Genomic DNA, 16,011 nt, shown 5'->3' on the forward strand with positions numbered 1-16,011 from the left:
TATCTGTAATTTTATCGCTATCTACGCTGTCAGATACGATCTGGTAATTTACATAGCAGTCGGAAATAGAATACGATGATTTTATAATGTCCAGCTCGGCAATACAATGGCAAAAGCAGTAAGACTTATGATCGGTAGAAGTGCCTTATTTTTCTTTCCTCATTGCTTACTACACATAATTCTGACAACGTCATTTAGATACATATCATGATATTATGCTTATCTCCGCTTAATTTATTTATTGAAAATATAAATACCTATAGATCATCATATTCTTTTTAAATAGTATCAGCAAGCCTGAATAGCTCAAAAGCTAAGATAGCCCTAACACCCTCTCATCTTTTTTTCCGGACCATCCTATACTTATTTACATAATAATATGTGTTAGATGTGGCGGTTGTTTGACGCAGATAGCTGGCAGCAGGTTGGGCTGGCTCGGACGTGCGCTATCCAGCTAACACACATCCGATATCGCGGCGCGATCACGATCCGCCGCCGCTATCGCTCCTCCACGTGATAAAATGCTCTCTCCGTATGTTGCTCTGCGATTCTACGTAATTCAGTTCCAGAAGTTACGGTGTGATATGACGGTCACGACAAGTTCAATTAGATGGTGGCTTCGGTGGAAGATTAATATTGAGTTTGGTGTTACAAAGATAAATTTCAGGAATATGCGTAGACATGTTTCTTTGTATAAGAAACGGCAGATTACCTGCGGTATTATTCATGGCTTTGACTTTTGGAGAATGGGCTCACGAAGATTGGATTTCCTCTTCTTCTCTTAACAATGGGAAGAAACTAACCCGTCACGTGTTTTCGAACGTGTGGTTGACGCAATGTCAGTGTTTTACTTTATTTTGCAGACTCTAGTTTGAATCAGCACTGCCGCCAGCCGCGCGGTTTCAGCGGCGCGTGGTTACAGCCACGTGACCGCGCCGCCGCCGCCGCCGCCCCGGGTCGCTGACCTCCCTGGGCTGATGATGCTGAGCACTGGAGACAGGTGCCACCTGCGAAAACTGGAGAACAGTGACACAATTTAAGATAACTACACAGCTGGTAAATTGACAAACTTCCCAGTCAAAAGGATACCTATCTTAAAATTCCAATCGTCTGCATGGCTTTGTTAAAATTCTTTAAATGCGAAGTATATAAGTACTATAAGTTTTGATCATCTCAACTGATCAGATTTTCATAAGTCTTCAAGAAAATGATCCATCTCGTTTAAACTGTCATCGCAAAATTGGTCTACTCCAGATTTCAACTACCTGCAGTTCTAAGTCGAGGGTCAAATACATTTGGATGAAAACTGTAAAAAGATTCAAATATAGGTAATATTTGTTGCATCCAAACAGAGATACCTGGGACTGCTCGAAATAGAACTAAGTTGCCCTTTGCCCTCCCACGGGGATATAGAAGACTTAGGCACCTTATATGGTAACACATTATCATCAATCTTGCTTATTCCCGAGATGGGCTGAGGTTATTTGGCTTGGGTTTGGGTGCTTAGTTAGTGGAATAGGTTTATTCGAATGGAGTGTCAGCACACTTGTAGGTAAATGAAGTTACTATTATTATGAATATGTCTCGTAGCGGACCCATCGGAGGCATCACCATCACCATCGTCATCTGCCTGTATTTGTCCACAGTTGAAGGAGTGCCTATCCCAGCGCCACAAAACCATCCCCGGTGTTCCTCATCCCACCACTACCTGCTACCTATATCTCGTTGGTGTAGTGCGATAAACATAGAGGGAATCATTAATAGAGGGCATTCCACGCTACGTGGTCTCCTCGAAAAATATATTTCTCCTCGTTTTGTCAGCTAGGTAAGTAACTGTTAAAAATGCTATCATTTGCTGGCTTTTGACAAACAATGCATACTTATAAAACTTATTCCCAACATTGCAGTACTACTATACTTTACTAAATACATACTCGTATGTACCAACACTGACATAATATGCTAAGCTGAAGGCGGCACCGAACGCACTGTAATAACAATGCGCATACGTGCAGGTAAACACCGCACTTTGTCATGGTTAACTGGAAACACAGCAGTGCTATTGTTCTTCTTTTATGCCTCAACAATAACCTGTTCGAGAGCGGCGAAGGATTTTTTTCCAAAATCTTCCTTTATTCGCTTTCAAAAAGTTTAATGGAATTTCGCATTGCGCCAGTCGCCTCGCGTATTGTACAACGGCGTGGAATGTGGATAAAATCAACAACGCACTAAATCACACATACCCGATTATTCCATTGTGGCGTAAAGAGAATATTTACGCTTCGTGCAATAAAAAAAACATGGAGATAAAGTATTTTCTTTTGTACGAATTGAAGATGGTCATGGAATTCGGTGCGGCGCAGTCGGGTGCTGGTGTATGGCGGCGAGTGTGCGGTACTGGCTAGAGCGAGGAGCTGTAGGATATGTAGGTGCAGGGTGCGGTGTTGTGTCCGGAGTCCGGAGTTCACGCTCGCACTACCCATAGTACCCATGTGCCGCGATCTACGAGCCGCGCGCTCCCGGCATATCTGCATCTGTCTACACGCGCCGCCGCCACAGCCAGATATGGACTAAAATTGAAACACGGAATACACATCTGAGTGGGCTTCTGCCTACACAGAAACAGTTTCGTGCATTCTTTACTCTGCGCCCTTGTATGGTCATGAAATAAAAATCTTGACAAGATCTGAATTCTCATGCTATTGCTTTTACGGAGAGAAAACAAGCAAATGTACCCACCTAGTTTAAACTTAATTTGAGATAAGTATGACTGAATGTTTAATTAAATTCAGCATCAAGCTACGTTTCTCATCCGATGACCTGACTAGCAAGCAGTCTACCTAAGATTCTATAAAAAATACGTTGTGTTCAAATTGTAAGTTAAAGTAAAGTACAGTGGCCTGCGCAGAAACCTCACCCCACATCTCAGTACCAATGTCCTAAGATACTGTACATGTATGCCATACCGTACCTCTAGCCATCTCCATGTTAAGTATAATAATATTATGCCATACGATGTGCACTTCCATATCTACCAAGGTACTGAGAACCTATTGCTGTAGAGGGCCAGGTTTCATTGCCCTAGACTGTACCTGCTGATGTTCTCAAGTTTCTGAAACAGCGAAACGAATCAATCCTTCCAAAAAACATTGAAGTAGAGTGCGATGAATTTCACTTATTGGCAATACGTAATTGAAAGGTAACAATAGTTGGGTTTTTGCAGTGTTTACCTGGAGAGTCCCACGGCGGCCCGGGCGCCGACGCAGCCGACAGGTGCGCCCGACCGATCCGTGCGGTTTTCATTTAAACGATCTAAATAAACAAAACAAGGCCCGGCCCTTTGTGAATGATGCTCGAGTTCATTCATGCTTCAACTTGGAATGCTTTTATTTACTCCGATAAATGGACCTCATAAAACTTTTCAAGTCGTTCCAATAAATACACTCAACTTGATGATTATAATGCTGATGAGTTCCAAGCGATCATTAGCGATTCATTGTTCAGGGTCAATTACCTATTTGTGTGTCTGTTTCAGTATCTATGTAAAGTCAAACACGTGAGCACTAAATAAGAAGACTTTTAGGTACCTACATATCTGTGTAGTGAAAAAAATCGGAGTAGACAATAATGTTGTTATTTGAGGTTATACGAGTGCAGTGTTATAACATCGCAGTGGGTTTTAGGGCGATCGATTATATCATGCACCGAGTTGTCCTGATTGTGCAGTTCGGTGCACGTGAGCGGCGGCGGTGGCGGCGGCGGCTGCTGGGGCCTCACGTGCCGGCCGCGGCCGCGCTGACGGTGCCCGGGCCGGCCGGAGCCATGGCAACAGGGGCGGGCTCCAACACCAACCGCGATACCAGGTATGTTCCTCCAAGTTGCAAATCTGTCAAGATAGCCAATGATTAAACCACCTCAAATAATACACGTACATAATAATAAATACACGGTAGAATTTTATTTTTTGAAAAAGTTTCTTAGCGTAGGTTAGTACTTCGCTAAGAACCTTTTTCCTAAGAAAGGTGAATGTAGCTGACGTACCTAATGAGCAGATTAACTTAGGAATGGTGAATAAAACCATTTTCTCTTATATTTTCGATGAAATTGTACAGATTTTGTAACTAGGTACCTTTTGGTTTTTGTTTATTTCAGATTTCCTCTTACGTTGGGCATAGACTATGCGCTGGGTAAGTACTGCCTTCGTGAAGTTAACTGTTGTTATTTCACCCATATTACACCAGCATTGGTAGGTATATCTCCTAGTCAAATTATGTAGCCTACTTTCGATGTATTCCATAAATTATTTATTTATTGGCCCTAGGTCCTGCTACTGGCCGGTTGATCGATATGGCGGACCGCGCCGTGAACGAATTAGTTATAGAGCTGCCGTATATAAATTAACTTAATAAATCATACCTTACATACATTCTAATAAGTAGTCGTGGTTAAACAATATCTACTTGTTCTGAATTCTATTATCCGTTCCGTGATAGCTTCACGACTAAAACCAGTTTTCTATACACAACGGTCATTCTTTCGACATGCAATTCGCTTTTGAATGAATTGGTTCGCATAATGATCGCTACCTGCTGTCTGGAATTCCATTCCAATGATTTTTATATGTTGTTTTTAGTTAGCTTGGTTTGAAAGGCATTTGATATGTCAATGTCGTGACTAATTTTATTTGACTGCAATTTATTTGAATCCACCGAATCAAGTAGGTGTAGGTAGGCCATGTCTGTTATTTCCTTTACCTCTATACATAGCCATATAGCTCTATACATAGCCACATAGCATTTACAATAAAAAGATTTCGTTTTTATCAGGTGAACTCGCCGATAAATGAAATGTGGAATAGGTACCTAATAGGGTACGACGATGATTATAATTTATGAGGACTTCAGTTAAACCATTCAGCTTCAGACATAAATATACCTGTCTATCAGTTTATCTTTAGAGGTGTAAATATACATGTAACCTTGGATGCATTGGAAGACAGTTTTTGTTATTTACCGATGGACAGATATCTGAAGAAATACTATCTAACACAAATACGCCAGCAAGTCGCACTGTTAGCTTTGTATAAGTTTATCGATCTGTTCTGTATTTACTGAATCTATCAAAATGGATGCAAACATAACCTTGATCCATGTTTGCTTCGAGTGAAATTGAAGGTTATGTATTTACGTGTGAGTCTACAGGATTGACAAGTGATGAGTCAAGGATTATGTGATTGCATCGGGCGCGGTTCCCACAGCCAGCACTAGTTCACACGACCGGCCGAGCGCAGCCGCAGTCAATGCCTCTGTTACCCATTTCTCTACCTGCATCAGCTGATAGTTATTGTACTTGTTCGAGGTACACCGGACGCTGATCGATTTCTTTCCTGCAAAAAGTTGTGTAATAATTGTGAGCATTTCTTCTCAGACTCAGGTGTTTAGCAAACAGCTGATATTCATAAAGAAAACTTTACTATATAGGTAGGTTTAATATAACTATATCTTCTCATGCCGTAGTTAATTTATGAAATGGAACGACTGAGACATTTCGTACCTGAATCCGAGGGTAAGGGAACTTTCTCACGCACATTGAATTGCTCTATTACCTACCTACTCTCAATTCACAATGTTACTCAGTTCGTTCATCATTATAGATCCTGTACACCGTATTGCCTGGAATGAAATGGATATATTTATTGTCTAATTAAGGCGGGTGTGTAGGTTGATTTAGGCGCACATTGTGGTGTCGGCAATCGGTTGCGCATGCGCAGCGGCCGCTATCGATATCGAGAGATCGCGTCGTGTTAATTACTTTCATTAAGGGCAATTGTCCGGCAATCAGCTGGATCAGTCACCTCGCCGCCGCCGCCCTCACTGCTACACTCGGACCTCTACCTGCCCCTTATCTGTAATTTAATTGACTTTTAGGGTCACTTTATGGTTATTTAAAGGGTTCGCCAAGTTTCATAACAATTAAGTATGAAATGAAAAGTTATCGATTTGAGCCCGTGGCGCGCAATATGGTGTCGGAAATGGGTTCGTATAAATCGTTTTAGAGTAAACAACGAACTGACGCCCCTTTGAGAGGGCAAGTAGTAATTTAATTGTTTGTTGTAACCAATTTAAAATAAAGTGTGTGTTTGGATTAATAATATGGGAGGCATAATGTAATTGATAGGATGCAGTGTGCCGGCACGCGTTGAGGCTGAGGCTATAAACTATGGTCCTCGATAAGCCATTAACATATCATTTGGCTCCGGCTAATAATCTAATGCCCGCGAGCCGGCTTGGCAGCCGCCGCTACTAGCAATGTGAAATATTGGAAACACTTCCACATCGACGCTATAACTATCCTATTATAGACCTTGCCATTAACGGATAACGAATTAACGACCCATATCACCCATACGTATATTGTCACTGTCAGAGAGGTCAGGTTTCTTTGCTCCAGACTGTACAATGTAGGTTGTACATCTGAATTCGGAACCAATTAGTTCATTGGGTATTTAATTATTTATTTGTACAGGGTTACAAAGATAGAGAAACCAAAATAATTTAGCAACTCACAGTTGGGTTCTGCTAAAATCTTATGAACGTATTCTCATGGGTAGGACGAACCTAAAGCGAATATTGTTGTTGGCTGTGTTAGTTTTGCGTGAGGTCTAGTAATACATACTTTACATACATTATATTCTATTCTATTCTCTGTGGGGGTGTAAGTACCTGAACCTGGCTCTCTCAAATGGAACCGTTGTGCATATCCCCTACCTAGGTCTAAACTGCCTTCCTAAGCTTGGACCATTTCCCACCACCCTAGTCCACTGCGTGTTGGTGGGTTCACATGTCTAGATGTGCTAAATCTAGATATTATACAGGTTTCCTTACAATGTTTTCCTCCACCGTACAATACATACATTAAGTAAATAGTATTCTTCAAACTTCAAGTAGCTAAGGGCGAGGACCTCTTTCTAAAAGTCCCATGTCAAGAAATAAATATGCAATGATATTTATATTATTATTTCACTATGCTATGCTAGAAGGCTAAGAAACTAAAGTTTTTGCAAATAATGTAAGTAGGCAATGAAGATTACATCCTAATCATCATACGGAAAGCCAACAAACTACCAAACATCATTATCAAACGGCTACACTAACTTTTTATTACGTAAAACCGTGATATCATCGTATAGTTTAGCAGACGAGAGAGGTGCGTCAGCGGGCGGAGGGGCGGGAGGGTGCCGTGGAACCCATACCTCTATTTCGACTCATCGCTCGTCGCTCCAGTGGCGCAATTGGTTAGCGCACGGTACTTATAAGACAGTGCTCGTGAGTAATGCCGGGGTTGTGAGTTCGAGCCTCACCTGGAGCATATATTTTTGTTTTTTCTTTTGATTGCCCTCCTATACCGCAATTTTAATAAACGAATTAATTAGAAAAATCTAAATAATTTTTCATATAGGCACTTAATTTTTTTTTATTATAATACTCATTCATGATTAAAAAAATAGCAATGTCTTCATTTGTGGGGTTATTCAGTATATTATGTGCCATTAATTTATGTAAATCCAAGTCAACTAATTTTATTAGTATATTTTGTTGTACGTTGTACAGTGGTTTGTTCCGTTACTTCGATTGTTTCAAGTTTATATTTAGTTAAAATATACATCTGTATCGAATCAAACTTTCGGCAACACGTAGCTACCTACATGTATCGTGTACATAATGTAAGTAAGTACACTCACGGGCAATGAAAAGGTTCCACTGAGAAAAACACCAAATTACTTCTAAACGGAAAAGGCTAGCTTAATGCCGTCTTCTGCAACATGGAAGTACATTTAACAGAGCATCAGGATATTACCAACTAAAATCAGTAATATTTTATTCCAATTATTAATTAAACCTTTGAAAAAATTGGGGTTGTTTGTTGTCGGAATTTTGTGAGTGGAAACTTTTTCACGAGCACGCTGCGAATTTTACATGTAACTAATCGCTCTCTTCCCTTTCCTATTGCATAAAGTTGGGTTCAGTAATTCCGTTACGTGATTTTTTTTTAAATATATTTTTATAATTATGCTGAAAAGGTATTGAACGGCAACTGAAAAGGTACTGAACGGCAACTGTTCATATAATGACATACCTAGACGACAACGACGAGAAAGTGAAATCCCACTAAAACATTTTCAAAATCATGTTATTAATTAGACGAACGAATAGTGTTGTGGTTATTGACACTGCCTGCTATGCCGAAGGTCCCGGGTTCGAATCCCGGCCGGGCGGGCGGATATTTCCTTAAAGACAGATATTTTCACTCGAGTCTTGGGTGTTAACATGTATCTATCTGTGTATTTTGTAGATATATCAGCTGTCCGATACCTATATTACAGGCTCTGCCTAGTTTGGGGTGAGATGCTGTCCGTGTTGGATTTATTTATAGTACTTATGTATAGGAACATATGGCCTTCCTTATTGCATTTTAGTACATATGGGTATCTATCTACCGAAGACACTTCTGTAGTTCCCAATGTGATCTAAATATGTAAATTACATTCCGTATCATTCATGACCAAATTATCTAGGTACCTACTCTACCTACAGGAATATATAGGAATCTTAGGACAAAGAATTCAAATTACAGCATAACTAGTGGTTCATTCAAATGTAAAGTGCACGCTTCGCCCAGCTCCTGTAGTGGTCTCCCGCACGAAGTTGCACTAATTTGGCCGCGAGCTGCAGCGCGCCGCACGCCGCCGCCGCCGCCGCCGCCGCCGTCCCGCCCTGACCCGGCCGCGTCCAGCAGCGACCTGACACCCATTTGTTAAACCCGACACAGATCTGATTTCACCAGACCCTCCCGACGCTTTCCATGACTCCAAAACACCCAGTCGTGCCTTACTTCACCACTTCCGCATACCACGCGGGTTGGGCCCTAAAAATATTCATTTATTCAGTATATGGACCAAAATATCGTGAATTCCTTAAATGCTTTTTTCGTCACGAAATTTGTGAGTCTGACCCGACGGGCGGCGCGACCCCGCGCTCGTGAGGAATGTAAATGCGGTGACCGTGCGCGAACAACCCCCACACAATGTTCCTTTACCCTTTGATTGTGTCCATGACGTGTGCAATGGCGGCACGAGGAGCTATGCTGGACGTGCGGAACCGCGGGAATGCGCCGGCTCCGGGATGTGTCGTCGACACGTCGCGGCACCGGCAGCCACACATTGTATCAGATCGATTTCGGTCGCCGATGATTCGCCACGGTCACATTTATGGGGTACCTACGGGGTTAGAAAGAATTTTTACCCGTTTTCGATTCAGCCAGACTTTTTCACCGGTCCAAGCCATATAAAAATGATGAAGATTGATTGAATATTAATTGACTATCTATCAACTTCTGACTCTAGACAAAATTGTGCAACAAAAAAGTAAAACAACTGAATACAGGTTGTAGACATTAGGTTACACCAGTACGGCATTATGCGGAATTAAAATTCCAGTTGAAACAATAAGCGATGGCCGGCTGTGTTTAGGCATCAATTTGGGAGCAGTTCGGATCACGACCGGCCGGTTTCGTCACCGGTCACCGGCTGCGATGCACGACCGGCGACCGCCGACCGGCCAGCACGGGCGATTCATTGCCGATCTATATCTCCATCTACGTATAGCACGTCACTTTTTATATTATGTTTGCATACATCGCTGATGCTTGATAGTGATAAGATTGGAGCACTCAAATGCCAACTTCGTTCTTATAGTTAACAATAATAAAAGTTTGTAAGTCGAATATGAGCCTTGCCTGGATAATAATAATTCTGTACATTAGGTATGTACATATTATTTTATTATGAAATCGTCAAGTGACCTACTCGTCGAGTAATATTTCACACTCACCCAGGGGGTGAACTATGCTTATTTAATTTCGAGACGGGGTTTAAAAGAGTTGAAAGCGCGAAAGTGGTCACACTTTAACATATCCATAGTGATAGAAACCGGATATCCTTCATAGTTTTTCCGGAAATGAAATATTTAGTACTTTATTTACTAATAAATAAGCGGCTTTTGCCATATAGCCTATGGGTTGGGTAACAATGTACCATTTCATTACTCATGCTCTGAAAGTAGGTGAGAATTGCCTGAAAATAAATGACCTATGAAAATTGGTCTTTTTCATGCCAGGGGAATATGTTTCTAATTTCTCGGTAGACTCAGTTCTTCTTGGCAAAATGCCGCAACCGAATGTATAATCTGATAATGGCAAAATTGTCTTCTAAATTAATCACCCAAATTAAGGTCGAGAGAGTCACGATGTGATTGTCTTCCCCTAATACCGCAGCGAGCAGGCCGCTAGCTACTGGCGACCGGTTGTGTGTAATTAGTTTTCTTCTGGTCCAGTTGGTGACTGTCACAATAGGTGAGCGCTGACAGCGCCATCGCGATGCTATCTGTCAAACGGGAGCGGTTGGACTCTCGGGCTTCCGCGCTGCCACGCCGCGCCGCCGCCGCCGCCGCCGCCGCTGCGCCCGCGCTACGGATATCGGAAGATCTTCGCCTAGCTGACATCCAAGACGATACCCAACTAATGATCACTTGTCGATAATTTGACACCAAATTTGAACTAGGTACTGTCAGCACCGATGATAGAAACAAGATAAGTACTTATACATACATCGTTAATGAAGTTATCGTTAATTAGAAATGTAACATCCTACAAAGTTAAACAATTTGATATACTTTTTAAGCCTTTCATGACTACTTTCTAATACTTGTTTAGAACTAGCATAAACATTTAATAATTCGCATCTCCGCTCCGTCGCGACGAGTGACAGCGTCGCGCGTGCCCGTCAGATTACAGCACAAACTTTACTCCTATACCGACGAGAAAGTTGCCTTCTATGTATACAAACCTAGAAACAATGCGACTTGCGCAGGACTCACTGACACCTCAACAGGAAAACAAGGTATTGATGCGATTTTATGCAACATCAGTTAGCAGTTAACTCTTACTGGGTCATAATTCTCGGATTAAGTAGATTAAAGCGAGCAATCGTTGAAAGATAGTTATTTCTCGGTCCAACAAAATTTTGCCTTATTTATTGGCCATTCATTTCAACAACACGGGCTACATATTGATTTTAACGACACTAGATTGTGCAAGTTGCCGGTGATGCGTCGCGAATTGGTCTAAAATACTGAAGAGTTATTTATCTCTTGACGGGCGCACGAGCCGTATGTATTTCACGAGCCGGACAAAGAATTGAATCATAAATATTAATCAAGATCGCTATAAAATCAGTGCGGGCCGACCCGGCCGCCGCCGCCGCCGCCGCCGCCCGGGCCGCGCGCAGGACAGCGCCGGGCCACTTACGGCACTTGCTCTGATACACATAAATAATTTTTATGTTCTAGCTCCATGTCCTAAACTCTAATAAGGCAATCATATAGACCTCCTAAGCTTATATGGCAGAGCTAATGTATCTGTTTAATGTCGATGTCGTTCCGTTGACAACTTTACATATTAAATTGTACTAAACAAAATTTATGGGCTATGTAGGTACCTACAGCCGGGTGGTTCCAGTCCAAGGTGGTCTAGTACCCAGACAGAAAATGAAAATACATACTGAAGTATGTTTATTCGAGGTTTTACCAAAAAACCAATAAGTACCTAGGTATTTGTATTTCTTCCTACATTATCGTTGCAATTTTCAGCGAATTAAGTGGACTTTAACCTTACGATACTTTCAATTACAAATTATGTATTTTTTTGTACAGTACCTATCTATTCAATTTGTACCCTCAAACTCGCAGTCTATTCACAACATAACATAATATATATTATAATTATATAATAGATACGGTGCGAGCCGTGCGAGGAATTATGACGCTAAATCACCGTTAACATTTATCGCCAAACAGTAAGTTCAAAGACAATGCGTTGGCAGATCGTTTGCGCATAATGTTATGGTGGTAGTACAGTGGTAGTAATTGTAAACAGGAATCCATGCGCATGAGTCAGGCGGCGAGCGGCGCGGCGGCGGCGGCGGCGGCGGCGGCGCGAGGCCGACCCCCGATTCTGTGCTTCCACTACCGAGTTTGAATCTAAGCCATTTGTCATCTCACTCGAACTTTAGCTGATATTAGGAACAACACGTTTAGTTTTCGCTGCTGAGACCTGGGCTTGTGCGACACGCGGCGACGCGACACCCCGCCTTGCGCAACCGCCGCCGCCGCCGCCGCCGCGTTCCGTCTCCTCCACGACAAATAATTCAAATGCACTCCAACTCTTGTCTAGCCTTTGTTACTGCTGAATTATCATCAGGCCTCGTAAACAAAACAGCGTTATTTACTGCCCATGCATAAGCTGAGCGATACCACTACAGTGGGTAATTAGGAAGCCGTCTGACAAAAGGTGCAAGCACTATCTAAAGTTTCAAACCGCTTCTGAGAACTACGTGGAACACGGATAGTTGAAACGTGAAAGAGGCGGTCAAGATCAACCGGATCAGCTTACCTTATAGTGAAGTTCACACGGAATGTAAGGTACCTGTAGCTATTCCGAGGCTCACTTCGAGGATGCACGACACCTTCATCTTAGCTTCCTTTGTTATGAATGACGTTTGTGAATGGATAGTTACATGTGCCCTAACGTATCCCAGGCTGCAGCTTCATACCTGGCGGACCCTCACAATGCGATCGCCAAACATCAAAACAACACATGCATGTCAAAGTTCGTGTGACCCTTTGAGATGTTTTGTACAATCGCCGGGATGAATCTGAGGCGAACTGGACCGCTGTGAGTCCTTTGTGCGGTGACCCCGGGACCTGCGGCCGCATCCGAGCGTAATACGATATTTATTGATTTCTGTCGGAGCGTCGTTAATGAATGCGGACCACTTTTGACGAATTCTCACGATACGTTTGGGAACTGGGTTTTTTTCTCGTTTCATTTCTCTCGACAAACAATACATCACGAGGGGTTGGAGCTGCCGGTGCTAGCGGCTCCTCTGCACTACGCGGTGCCACTATTGGCCTCCACGCTACTATTATACATCAATAACAACTGTTTATTGCAATCCTGTTGATGTAGTAGAGTAGGAATATGAGTACTCTCTTTTAATAGTACTTATTAAAAAACAATCTTGTCCTGGATTGTTTAATGAAGTCAACATGGTAAATCAAACTTCCATGTCCATTTTCATTTTCATTATTTCCCTCAGATAATTTAAAATAATCCCGCTAATTAAGATTAACAGTGATTGTCGAGCGGTAACAGACACATATGTATATTATTATATGCTTTGATAAACAGAATACGAACAAGAAATAGTACCTATCAATGAATAAGTATAACTAGGCTTTTTAATAGTAATGATCATTTGGTTCTTAAAATACCAAGTAGTTACTTATATTTATTGTTCCGTTGTGCCAATATAAGTCCGCGAAGTATAGAGGGTGCCGGCAGGGGCCGGATCATCCGCGTCCGCAACTTGCCACATTCAGCGATCCAGTTCCACGCACTCATGAGAACCTGCGCCGCTACACTTCCTCAATTACGCATGCGCATGCTAAAATATTGCACCACCACCGGGACTCAGGGCACTTTGCATATGCAACTGAAATGTATTTAAATCATAAAAGAGTCTTAAGAAATCAGCTTTTTATTATCACTTTTTACTCTCAAGAGACTCGCATTATGTAACAACATTTCTTATGCAGAGTCCAAAAAAGTCATCGTATGCATAAGCGATGCACAAAAAGATTCATGCAAATAAATTCGACACTTTTTTTGCGGCGACCTTTCGAAAAAACTATGCATTCTACCCAGCGTTCTCAGCATCGGTAATCAAAATGACTCATTACCATAAAACGAAAAATGTGGTAGAAAAAAGTTTAAGCTGTAAAAAACTAAGGATGTAACAACAAAAAGTAGTAGTGTTCAGATAAAGCGTGAGAATGTTATAAATATTGTGAGTATGTAGCGCGTCACTTGTGCCCGGGTGCGGGGCAGTACCTGGCTGGTACAGTTACTGCTGGGGATCATCCCAGAACACTCCACATAAAGGATTCGCCGGAAGCGTACCTGTCCCCGTGAGAACTGACAGCGGATGTTGCGAAAGGTGCCCACTTTTTTTCTCACTATTGATCGATTTTAAATTCGACATGTTCACCAAGAAACTGTAGCAAAGAATTGGATATTAATTTGACGGGCTCACTGAGTAATTTTCCCATACTTAAAGCCAACACGCAATCATACTACAACTGATTGATTGCTACGAATCGCCTCATTTTCGTAGCAAATTACATTATATATTTGCTACGACATTAAACCTTGGTTAAGTGCTTTTTCTTTCGTTAATTTGATATGTTGCTGCCATAGTTATATAATGTTATGATAATTACTTATTTTCCTAGTTAATAATAATATGTGGGGACATCTCACACACAGCCATCCGATCCCAGGCAGAGCCTGTAATATGGGCATCGAACAGCTGATATATCTACCCGAGTGCAAATTTCTATCTACGAGTACGTTAGCTATGTTTCTAGATCTAAAAGCGTTTATTTCCGACCACTTAGTTAACAAACTTGACACAACACAGACAAAATACAACTTTATTTGAATGCAACGAATGCAAGTGGCAAGTATGTATGTAATAGTTACAGCACCTCGCGTGTGTAATATGTTAATCCTGTGACTATAAACGCCACAACCAGTTGCAGTCTCGTTACTAATGGGTGTTTACCTCCGGCAGCAGACAAGTGTCGGAACTGGAAGTGTCGGCTTTCTCCGTGGGAATCGAACCCCGCACCTGCTCCACACATCACACACAAAAACAGAGGAACAAACTAAAAAACTTGTCACAAAAAACAAGTGTGCTACTGGTTGCTCCCAATGTGGCGTTCCCACAGTAATCGACGGCGACTCCTAATTGTTCACAATATACGTCGGTTCACTAACCTTATCTACTGTTAATAATAAGTATCATAGCATGAAGTAATCTATCATCTGAAATTAATACGATCAGTGGTGGACGGCGGCGGCGGCGTATCTGCATAGCTCACGGGCTGCGTGGCGGTTTAATCAGGTGGCCCGTTAGCCGGCACATTGTGATCGTAAATCGACCGGCCGGGCAGGTTGCTGCAATGACAAAGGAGCAGATTCCATGCGCGAGAGTTGCTCCTAATAAATAGTCAGTCGAAATAATCTGCCGGAGCGGCGCCCACCGGCGGCGATACATTTCCACGCATAACTATAATGTGTATCCAACATACAACTGATACAATACATAAAAAGATAAAACCAATCCAAGATTGTTTCCGCGATAGCCATGACCTCCCGGTGATTGATGGTCCACGCATAATTAATAGCTTATCTACGGAATAGTCGGATACGAGAGATCGACCGATGTTACTGTGTCATCTTCCCATTATTGTTTTTAGACTCAATATTTTAATCAGAATTGATCACGTTAAGTATTTCCCGAGAAACGGTTTCGTAATTATTTCTGTAGTTATGTTAGCGTTAGTTCTCATAGGAACAAAAGAAGAGCGAAATGATGTGTTGAAAGCTGTAGAAAGGTTTAGTGTTGAGGCGCACATCTGTGGCCGGAGACAATTCAAACAAACAACAAGATATGCTTTTTTGTGAAAGCGCTAAAGTAATAACCGTAAAACGTAAACAATCGGCACTCATTTAGTCGAACAAGGATCTGTGACTAGCCGCCACCTGCGCGCCAGCCGCCGCCGCCGCCGCCGCCGCGCCCCAGCCGGAACAATACTCTCACGGCACAGTCACAGTGCCACGAACAGTAATTCATGATGCTCAGTACTCAATGCCCACTGCTTTTCAGCTTCGAACATACCTAAACTAACACGCGCTGCCAGCGGTTACTTCGATAAATATTATCATGACACCTTTTATTATAGCTCGGCAGTGCCCTGGAGTTTACCTTTGACCAATGAATTCCAAACATTTTAAAATGTATGTATCGATACTATCGGAAACCTGTACTGT

At 42.1% G+C, this 16,011-nt stretch overlaps 1 non-coding gene across 1 annotated transcript; it reads left to right on the forward strand.

The window, feature by feature from the left end:
• The first annotated feature begins 7,276 nt into the window (after positions 1–7,276).
• Trnai-uau lies at positions 7,277–7,368 on the forward strand. Its single transcript is given in 2 exon segments — positions 7,277–7,314; positions 7,333–7,368. It is a non-coding gene; the product is annotated as a tRNA-Ile (tRNA).
• The last annotated feature ends 8,643 nt before the right edge of the window (positions 7,369–16,011 follow it).

This window comes from Plutella xylostella, chromosome 4 (genome assembly GCF_932276165.1).
Source record: "Plutella xylostella chromosome 4, ilPluXylo3.1, whole genome shotgun sequence".
NCBI classification, from domain to species: domain Eukaryota; kingdom Metazoa; phylum Arthropoda; class Insecta; order Lepidoptera; family Plutellidae; genus Plutella; species Plutella xylostella.